The 10,576-nt window shown below is 42.2% G+C and overlaps 1 pseudogene; it reads left to right on the top strand.

Moving 5' to 3' along the window:
- The first annotated feature begins 3,712 nt into the window (after nt 1–3,712).
- LOC130745263 (ABC transporter F family member 4-like) lies at nt 3,713–9,813 on the top strand (annotated as a pseudogene).
- The last annotated feature ends 763 nt before the right edge of the window (nt 9,814–10,576 follow it).

The following is a 10,576-nucleotide window of genomic DNA, read 5'->3' as shown; positions in this document are numbered from 1 at the left end:
TAATCCAAATTAAGGAAGTTTCATATCTATTTGTCTTTTTCCCTTTGTTCCACAGCATCTCCAAGGTCAACACAGGCGACCTCTGGCGGATCATCAAGGCCCTCCAGCCCGGCGGGGGTAATCTTCTTGAAAACTCCCATAGGGTCAAGGTTGATGTTAGGATGGAGGTGCTTGACTTGAGCTTTGGCGATCAGGAAGTCGCGGATACGTTCATTGGTGACTGCGTGGGCAGCTTCCTTCCTTATTTTCTCCTCCAAGGCGAGGGCCTGAGCATCCTTCTCCACCAAGAGCTTGCACTTGGACTCCAGTTCCAACTGGGCGTCGGCGACCGTCTTGCTCATGTCTGCCAATCTTCTGCGCAAATCAGCAACTTCCTCGCCCTTAAAGGAAAGGTCCTTCTCCTGGGAAGCAACAATGGCTTCCTTGGAGCTGAGGTCTTTGCGGAGCCCTTCAACCTGGTCCTCAAGTCATTTTTTTTTTCATCCGCTGCAGCTTGGGCAAATTTCACCTCTGTGAGGGCTTTCTGTATCTTCTTGTTTTTGTCCACCTCACAAGCCAGCTGGTTGGACAACTTGGAACAGGTCTCATTGGCCTGGAGATTGGCAGCACGAAGTTTCTCCACCTCCTGACGAAGCCCCGCGATCCCGGTGAGGGGTCGTGCCTGCTAGGCCACCTAGGCGAACAAACAGCCGGCGCAGAGAAGGTTTGACACAGTCTCCTGGGCGACGTCCTGCGGGTTCTGGCTGGGAACCTCCCTCAGCTTCTCAACATAGGGGTGGGAGAGGAAGAAGGAAAAGGGGTCGGAAGTGGAATCGCGGGAAGGCTCTTTTGGACAGCTTGAGGAAGGCCCCCCTTCTCCGTCTCCAACCTTTGAGGAAGTGGTGTTAGATGAATTAGGAGTCACACGGGCGGGAGAAGAGGGGAAAACAGAGGATGGCGACGGTTGGGCCTCCGCCTGAGCCAGTGGGCGAGGTAAGTCCTCGACCGAGGAAGTGTTCGCTTCGTCGCCTTGGTCAAGAAGGGAGGAGTCGCGTGCACCGGCTGAAGCAGAGAGGGCGGGTGTAACCTTCCCTCCGCCCGCGGTATCCTGCTGAGAAGCTTGAGAGTCTGGCTCACTTAGTTTCTTCTTTTTGAGGAGCCATCGTCTGCCGGTGAGTCTTGCCTTTTCTCTCCGGTGCGAACTGGTGTAGGAGCTTTGACGTTCCCATAAAGAAAGGCCTCCAACAGTTCAGCAGTAGAGAATTTCATCTTACCTGACAAAAAGACAAAGAACAGTCATTAGAAATAAAAAACTCAAAAGAAACGAGAGAAGAGGGCAATGGAGGGAAAAAGATGGAAACCTATTCGAGGAAACAACTTAGATCCAGGAGAAACGCCAAGCAGTTCGGCGCAACTAAAAAGGGGAAGTTTGGATAAGATCCTAAGAGAGAAACTTTCTCTTGAAGAAGAAGACATTTTGGGGGAATCAAATAAGGGTTTGGGGCGCAGTGTCCAGTAAAACGGAAAGAGAGCTTTTCCTTTTCTCTCTATAAACAACGAGGGATAAGCAGGGTGGACAACAACCCGAAAGTATCGGCGAGCCAAATAAGATTCAGAACTGACCTGATGAGGAATAAACCGCTCTCGGCCTAGCCGGGGAACCAGAGTGACCCAGTCGTGGGTCCCCCGAGATTGAGAATCTATTCCAAAGAAGAAGGAAAAAAGGGCGGGGGAAGGCGACCCATCAAAACTATGACAAAGGAACTCAAAGCACCGCAAATAGGTCCAGGAACAAGGATGAAGTTGGCACGGAGAAACGTTGATGTCAAATAGCATTTGGGTGAGAAAATGCGAAAAGGAGAGTTTAATGCCCAAATCGAGAAACAGAAATTCATACACAAAGAAGATGTGAGAATACTTGGGGTTGTTAAGTTCACGATGTTGCCAAGGGCGGTCCAACTCCTGGCATCCGGTAGTGCAAAGAAGGTTCTCTAGTGACGAAGAATAACAAAGCCCACCAGCCCTACGAGCGAGATCGGAAACGGATCCGCTGGTTGACAGTTTTGAGGGTTGATCAAGAACCTCCAGGTCAGGAGGTTCCGAGATAGGAGAAGGGAGAGTGGCAAAGGTCGCCAAGCGATGAGATTTGATCTCCTCAAAGGAGGAAAGAGGCCCTGCTGAAGACATTGTAAAAGTAGAAGGAGAAAGGAAATAGGGAAACTAACCATGGAAAGCAGAAGGAAGTAGAGCGGGAAGATCCGGGATGTTGAGGTCGCAAGGTCAACAGAGGAAACGGGAATGAGAGTCGGAAGAGAGTACGGAGTCAATTGATGAAAAACGTCGAATGAAGAGGAGAAGGAGAATTTAAAGGATGGGGGTGATGACCGTTGGGAGACCGTGCTCCATCATGGCAAAGATAGGGTGATTGTTCAAGGGGGTGTGACGTGGATCTCAGGAAGCGAGGACAACGCATTAAAGAAAGGTTACAACAGTTGATGCCTACCGTTTTTGAATTTAAATTGTCAGACTTTACCGCAACTTGAAAGGACGTTTCGGAGATAGTAGTTGGGATTTAGTGGATTCGCAGATCTTAGCGATTACTGCAAGGCATGACGCGTGGTGAAGGCCAAACACGTGTTAAAGTATCATGACTCAGAGCACGTGCATAACTATGGCGAGGCGAGCAAGTCAGATACCGTCGCCACAAGCCTGCCTGTGGACTCGGACCGCCCGAAGAAGGGGGGCGCAGCAAAAGTTTGAAATGTAAATTTTAAATGCCTTATTCTCAAAGCCATGTTGGCTGCTGCTCTTCATTCTATTAAAAACTTTAGATTCTAACGTTGATTATTTTCTTGCGGCGCTCGCCTTAGTGTTTTTGCTTAAAGACACACTTAGCTCTCATGCTTCGAGCTAGGTGTCTTGTGGACTTGTGGACTGGGCGAGACCCCAGGGTCCCTCGCCCAGGAGCACTAACCTCATACAGGGAGCGCGCCAAGGACTTGGGCCTCTCCCCCTGAGGCCCAACCGGCCCATTTAGATAGATTGAAGGCGCGAAAGCCCAACTCAGCCCCTATAAATGGAAGGGGAACACCAATTGTAAGGGACTCTTAGCTCATTTGAGAAATATTCAAATTGAAATTCAGTTATTCTCTCTCTCTAGCGGTTAGAGCTTCTCTCTCTAGAACATTCATACCATTTCCTTCACGCTTTTGGTACTCTACCCCCTTCAATGTTCTCAGGATAGAACATTTACTTTCTTTGGTTCAATTCTTCTAGGGAGAGATGATTTGGAGGGGAGAGAAATTGGTGGGTAATTTGATAATGAGTTCTGGAATGAAAATTGATCATACTCTCATCAATTAAAACATTTTTTTTATTAATTTGATATGATATGAAATTATGAGCGAATCACAGTGAATAGGGATTAGGGAATGTTGATATATCATTTAAAAGTTTTGAACTTTATGTGCAAAGCCCTATTATTAATCAATTTTTGGGTAGCTTCTAGGTTTTAGAATTGATTCTGAGGAAAGAAAATCTGATCAAACCAATTGAACTTCTAGCTTAGTCACTTATCCTAGATCCACACTCTTGTGATTGGGTTATTTGTTTATGCTTGAATAGGTCTAATTGAATTTTATCAGAAAAAAGGACATAGAAGTAATGGTGTGGATAGGTTTGATGTTTGATTGGCTGGTGTTAATATGGTTTTCGATCGTTTCAGATTTCTTCGATGGGAAAGAAAAAGACGGACGATGCAGGCCAGTCTACGAAGGCCAAAGCTAGTAGCAAAGATGCTCCTAAGAAAGAAAAAATTTATGTCGCTGCCATGCTGGCCAGTATGGATGAAAAGCCTAATAAAGCCAAAAAAGTAGCTTCTTCCTCCAATAAGCCCAAGCCAAAACCGAAAGCTTCTACTTACACTAATGGTATTGATCTTCCTCCCTCTGATGATGATGATGACGATCTATCTGAAGATGAGTCCAAACAGTCCAGACCTGATTTCAAGCCACTTGAAGTGTCTGTTAATGACAAAGAGTTGACAAAACGTGAGAAGAAAGATATTTTGGCTTCCCATGCTGTTGAGCAGGCAAAGAAGGAAGCTCTTAGGGATGATCATGATGCTTTTACTGTTGTCATTGGAAGCCGGGCTTCAGTGCTTGATGGAGAATGATGTTGATGCTAATGTTAAAGATATAACGGTGGAAAAATTTTCTGTGTCTGCTCGAGGTAAGGAACTTTTGAAAAATACATCGGTGAAGATATCTCATGGGAAGCGATATGGTTTGGTTGGGCCTAATGGAATGGGCAAGTCCACACTATTGAAGCTTCTTGCTTGGAGGAAGATACCAGTACCTAAAAATATCGATGTCCTTCTGGTTGAGCAGGAGATAGTTGGGGATGATAAAATAGCACTTGAAGCTGTTGTTTCAGCTAATGTTGAACTTGTTAATGTTCGACAAGAAGTTGCTGCTCTCACAAATGCAGCTTCTGTTGAGGAAAGTGTAGATAAAGATAATAATTTGGAGGAAGATGAAGCAGGAGAAAAGTTAGCAGAGCTGTATGAAAAATTACAGCTGATGGGGTCTGATGCTGCTGAATCTCAGGCATCAAAGATATTAGCTGGTTTGGGTTTTACAAAGGATATGCAGGGCCGTCCTACAAAATCCTTTAGCGGTGGCTGGAGGATGAGAATTTCTTTAGCTCGAGCACTTTTTGTGCAGCCAACTCTATTACAGCTTGATGAACCCACAAATCATCTTCACCTGAGGGCTGTTCTCTGGTTGGAAGAGTACTTGTGCCGTTGGAAAAACACTTTGGTGGTTGTCTCTCATGATAGGGATTTCCTGAATACAGTATGCATTGAGATTATTCATCTCCATGATTTGAAGCTTCATCTCTATCGTGGAAACTTTGATGATTTTGAGAGTGGGTATGAACAGCGTCGTTAAGAGATTAATAAGAAGTATGAGATTTATGACAAGCAAATGAAAGCGGCTAAAAGGAGTGGAAACCGGGCTCAACAAGAAAAGGTGAAGGATCGAGCTAAGTTTGTCGCAGCTAAGGAAGCATCTAAAAACAAGGGTAAGGGCAAGGGCAAGGTTGATGAGGATGAGATCGCACTAAAGGCACCACAGAAATTGAGGGATTAAAGTGTTGAGTTCAACTTTCCTGAACCTACTGAGCTCACACCTCCACTTATGCAGCTTATTGAAGTGAGCTTCAGCTACCCAAACCGAGAGGATTTCAGACTCTCAAATGTTGATGTTGGCATTGATATGGGGACTCGTGTTGCCATTGTTGGGCCTAACGGAGCTGGAAAATCTACATTGCTAAATCTTCTGGCTGGTGATTTGGTTCCATCTGAAGGTGAAGTTCGAAGGAGTCAGAAGTTGAGGATAGGAAGATATTCCCAACACTTTGTGGACTTTCTGACAATGGATGAAACTCCTGTGCAGTACCTTCTCCGTCTCCACCCAGACCAGGAGGGACTTAGCAAGCAAGAGGTTGTTCGTGCAAAGCTTGGTAAGTTTGGGCTGCCTAGTGTAAGGCCCAAGTTTTTAAGCTTATGCTAAGTGAATAAACTTCCTATTCACGATTAGGGTTGATGTAATGTGAAGGGAAACCTGAACGAAAGTTTATTAAATGAAATATATTTATGAAGGAGAAAGTTCAGGAAAAGTTCAAGGATTGCATTATGATCGATAAAAGTTATAGCACGATCGTTTTACGCTTAAAACTAGGTCAGAAACCCTAGTATATAGCTAGTTTTCACTTTTAGGCACGACGGAAGTTAATTCCAAAAATCTTCAGAGAAATGTTAGAACTTCTCTTTTTCCATATATCAAAATCGTTTCGAGGCGAAACTCTAGGATCTACGAACGTCCGATTCCAATCATCGGAAGTTTGCCGAAAACGAAACCCTGGTTTTTCAAAACCCTAGAATTTCTCGACAATGAAGACTTTTTCTATTCAGAGCTTCAAATGAATATTCTACACGCTTACACCCATTTCTCTTGATGATTTCAATCTTTCTTCAGAAGGAAGTTTTCCATTCCGACATTCGATGCAAAAAGCAACTTATCGGGTAAAATAGTTTTACACCGACTATGCTTTAGTTGCCAAAAATATAAGGAGACCTCATTTTAGTTTTGGAATTCTTTCGCCAAAACCTATCTTAAAATTCACGGAGTATGACGCCGGAAAAATCAGATTCGCGAAACTTTCATTTTCCCGCGAATTTCCAACCTTTATATATAGCAAAGAAAGGAAGAAAAACTCAAATTTTCCTCCATTTTCTCTCTCAAAGCCGCGAGTTCACCAAGGAAGAAGGAGAAGAAGATTTTGTTCAATCCTTGCTTGATCGTTGATTAATCAGTTGCTGCTTCAAGGTTTCGAGGTATAGTCGCTAATCCTTACCTCTGATCGCTTTTTCCATAGCTTTTTTGTAGAGTTTTCTGAGCGGATAGTTTATGGGTTTTTGCAAAACTATCCTGAATCTTTCATTTCTGATTCTAAACCTCTTCTATATGTGCCCAAGATCACTTCTGCCGGATTAGATTTTCCGTTATGTCGCCGGAATTCCGCCGGAATCAATTTTAGCCTTAAATACCCATTTTTGGAGTTTTTGAGGTAAAGCTTCAACCTTTAGGCTAAAAACTATCGCCTTAGCTTAGTGTTAGTAGGATTAGTTGTCATAAACGTCGTTAGTAACGTCCCTGCAAAATTTGGTTTTTGGGATTTCAGTTTTGAAATTTCTAAGTTAAAAATCATGACCAAAATACCCCTGCGACAGTTTTTGATCCGATAATTTTTCCGAGTTCAGAATACCCTTAGTTACGGCTAATGAAAGCATAGGAACCAAGTTTGATCGAAGAGAAATCGAGCCCCACAATTGTGAAAAGTGGCCGAGCCCTATAGGGGAGGAGGAGGAAAATTCCTTTTCCGAAAACTTGTCCTTTCGCGCTAGATTATCGTACCTCGGAGTATGAACTACTTCGTGTAACCTTAGTGAGCATTGATAGCTTAGTTTCCGATAGATTTTGATAGAATACTGTGGTTTTACTTTAAAGGTTCTTTTGAAGAATTTCCTGAAGATCAAGGAGCTCATTGTGAAGGAACGTTTGAGGAGAACGCTGGAATAACTAGAGGTAAGGGCAACTTACCTTACTAGCTAATGCTTTAGGTGTCGACGCATTCGACTTGATTTACTGTTTATGCACTTGTTTGTGTATGATTGGGAAAATGTTTTCTGAGGCTTCGGCTGACAATGTAGATGATTCATCTACTGACTGTTTTTGAGATTGAATTATATGCTATGTGCTATGTGGGTAATCTAGGATGTGTGGTGCATGCCTTATATGCTAAGTGCTATGTGGTTATTGCTTATTATGTTGATATATGACATGTTGATTGATGGTGCTGAGTTATTTATGCTTTAGCAATGAAATCTGAGTTTCTGAATAGTGAGAATAGCGGGCAGGTCATGCCGATTTTATTTTGAGAGTTTTGGGGAAAGTTTGATAGGACGAATGAGATTCGGGCCTTGTTATGGTGTTTTATGGATCGAGACATTCTCTGGAGTCATTTGGGGATTTGGAGATCCCGAGAACTTATAAGAATTGCGATAAGGCTAAAAGGATATTATTTTGTGAAGAAAACTCATAAGACCTTAAACAACCCCTAAATCTTTAAGTAATGATAATAATCTCGAAGGAAGCTTAGGAGTCGAATCTTAGTTTTGGAAAACGAGAAGTGTCGTCGGATCCAAGTGTTGAGATATTGAGAGGTTTTGAGTATGTTGATACTCTTGTGCTCTGGGAGCAGTTGTGTTGTTGGGCTATCTGAGAGATAAGCCGGGAAACGGGTAGTTTCCGAGCATGTTGATGCTCTTTGCTTGTTGAGCAGTTGTGACCATCGGATTGAGATGAGTCGGATGATCCGGAGATCATCATGAGTTAATATGTTGATGTGAAGAAGTGTCTTTTGTCGCAGAATCGACTTTACCTTAGGGTAAGCTTTTAGAGACTTTAATTTACCTAGAACACGTGGCGACGTGTCGAGTGAGAGTCGGAGACGTTGTTTGACTAATCATCCTGCATTCATGCATACTGATTTAGTTGTCGAGTGTGATTGTTATTTGTTAATCCTATTTGGAACATGTTAATTGTTATTATTGCTGTTAAGTTCATTATGGAATATGCAACCCTAGGATGTTATCCCTAGCTATAAGCCTAAGTGGCTATTCTCTTATCTATATCTATTGGTGCTATTATTTATGTAATTCTTTGGAGTTGACCCTCGCGTCTTCTGTGTGTGCTTTGGCGGACAAACGCCCTCTGTCAGATGTCTTTGGCGGACTGGTTCACGACGGTTCACCCTTCGGGGGAAACTAGAGTTGGGATGCTGGAACAGGAGCGCATCGCGATAGCGAGCGGAGGACGGATGGTGTACATAGACTAGGTCGTTCTGGATTTCGAATTCGGACGACGATCATGCTAGCATGTAGGTTTTAGTGCTGGTGTGAGCTCCTCGAGATGGGATTAGTGTAGGAGTAGAGTCTTAGCTCTGAACATCATTTGTTTTCTTTGGGGACAGGGTAGTTGCCCACCTATAGCTTTTTGTGTGGTTCCTTTACGGGAATCACAGAGAGTTGGTTGGACTTAAGAGGTCTTGTTTTAGGCCATCTGGGCTGACTTATTCTTATTTTGAGGGACAGTGTTGCAGACACCTAACCTTTCTTTTGGATTATACCTTTTGCCTACGGGCGTTCTTTCCTACTACTTTCCGTCACTGGAGGTTACTCGTGACGAGGTTGTTACTTACAACGGGGGCTGTTTATATATTGTATATTAGCTTTATTGCTTTTCGCCTTTGGGTTTTATTTAATTCAGTCTTGTCTTAGTTATTATCGAAAAAAAAATATTCACGTTTTTCCGCATTAAGTTTATTTTGGTTACTAAAGTGACGCCACCGAAATCGGGGTGTCACACCTAGTCATAACCATCTTACCCCTATTGTGAAACTATCAGGAGGGCAAAAAGCTCGGGTGGTCTTCACGTCGATATCCATGTCAAAACCTCACATTTTATTGTTAGATGAACCCACAAATCATCTGATATGCAAAGTATTGATGCATTGGATGAATTCACTGGAGGAGTTGTTCTTGTTAGTCATGATTCAAGATTGATATCATGTGTTTGTGACGATGAAGAAAGGAGTCAAATATGGATTGTTGAGGATGGCACTGTCAGAAATTTCCCTGGAACATTTGAGGATTACAAGGATGATTTGCTGAAAGAGATTAAAGCTGAAGTTGATGATTAAGCCTCCTTTGATGCAAACAATTCATTTATGGCGATTGGTGACAATTTCCCAATATATATCTTTATCTATGCACTTGCCTCTCATGTATTTTTCTGATAAAGAGACTTCCCTCTGGCGGATACCACATTTTTGCCTCCCATTTCCCTGTTTTTTGGTCTTCTATTTTACTACAGAGTGAAATTATAATGCGGGAAATGCTACCAATGCGTTTAGTGAGACTCAATTTCTGGTGTACCAAGATTATATGTTAGGAACGTGTGGTTCAATTGTTAAAGGTCTGAATAAACTTTTGATTATTGGAAAAATTGCTGATGCTGTTTTTATTTTGTCACATTGAATCAGATTATGTATTGATTCAAATTTTGGAAGGTCATCAATAGAGTGAGATCTATAAAATTATAGAATTACCTGTGTACTTTTTGCTATAAAGATCTTTGAAGAAAGTTTTAGTTATGTGTGATGATGTTTTTCCTCTGTTTCGTTGTTTGTTTTTATCACTAACGTGTTCAGGGGAATTGGAGCTATTATAACTTCAGTCAGAAGTTGAAATTAATTGTTTGCATACTCTTTGCCATTACATCTTATGGTGTTGCAGATCACTAGCTCCAAAAGTCTTATTGTAAGGATTCAAAATTTGAAATATTGAACTGTCAGATCTAGTAGAAGTTTTCTAGATGTTTTTTCTTCTTTTTCTCCCATGTTTGAGTTCCTGGTCTCATCATTCATGTGTTGTTGGATTGTCCCTCAATTTATTTTACTGAGCAAATAGATAGCAATTTATGGAGCTTCTCATATTGATTGATGCTTACAGGAGAGCTTCAACCAAACACTTTAGAACAGTCTTTCGGTATTTTGGTTATGTTAGAGATGATAGAAAAACTCAATGGTGTGAACCCATTTTATGTGAGCTTGTAGCAAATCTAATTACATATGCAACTGCAATCATGCTTTTGTGTGTGACTTTCTCCATAAGTCTCTCTTCGCTTTCATCTCACTCTTACATTTCACTATTCATCTTCACCTCTTTCCCTCTAAGATTTCCTCTCCAACAATTCAACATCCCCCTACCCCACTTCTGTGCTCTACTTTTGTCTTCTTTTAGTTCTATATATTTAGACTTTAGTTTCCTCAAAACTGTAGGCTTCTACTACTTGTATGTATGTTAGTTTTTTCATTTGGGTTACAGAATCCTAGTTGAGAACCAGCTTGTAACAAGTTTAGTTTTGTTCCAGAAACCGCCAGATTGAATCATATACCATGAACTTGTGAT

The sequence above is a fragment of the Lotus japonicus genome, chromosome 3 (genome assembly GCF_012489685.1).
Source record: "Lotus japonicus ecotype B-129 chromosome 3, LjGifu_v1.2".
NCBI classification, from domain to species: domain Eukaryota; kingdom Viridiplantae; phylum Streptophyta; class Magnoliopsida; order Fabales; family Fabaceae; genus Lotus; species Lotus japonicus.
Note: the sequence above shows the minus strand (reverse complement) of the source record. Positions and strands in the feature narration are given on the sequence as shown.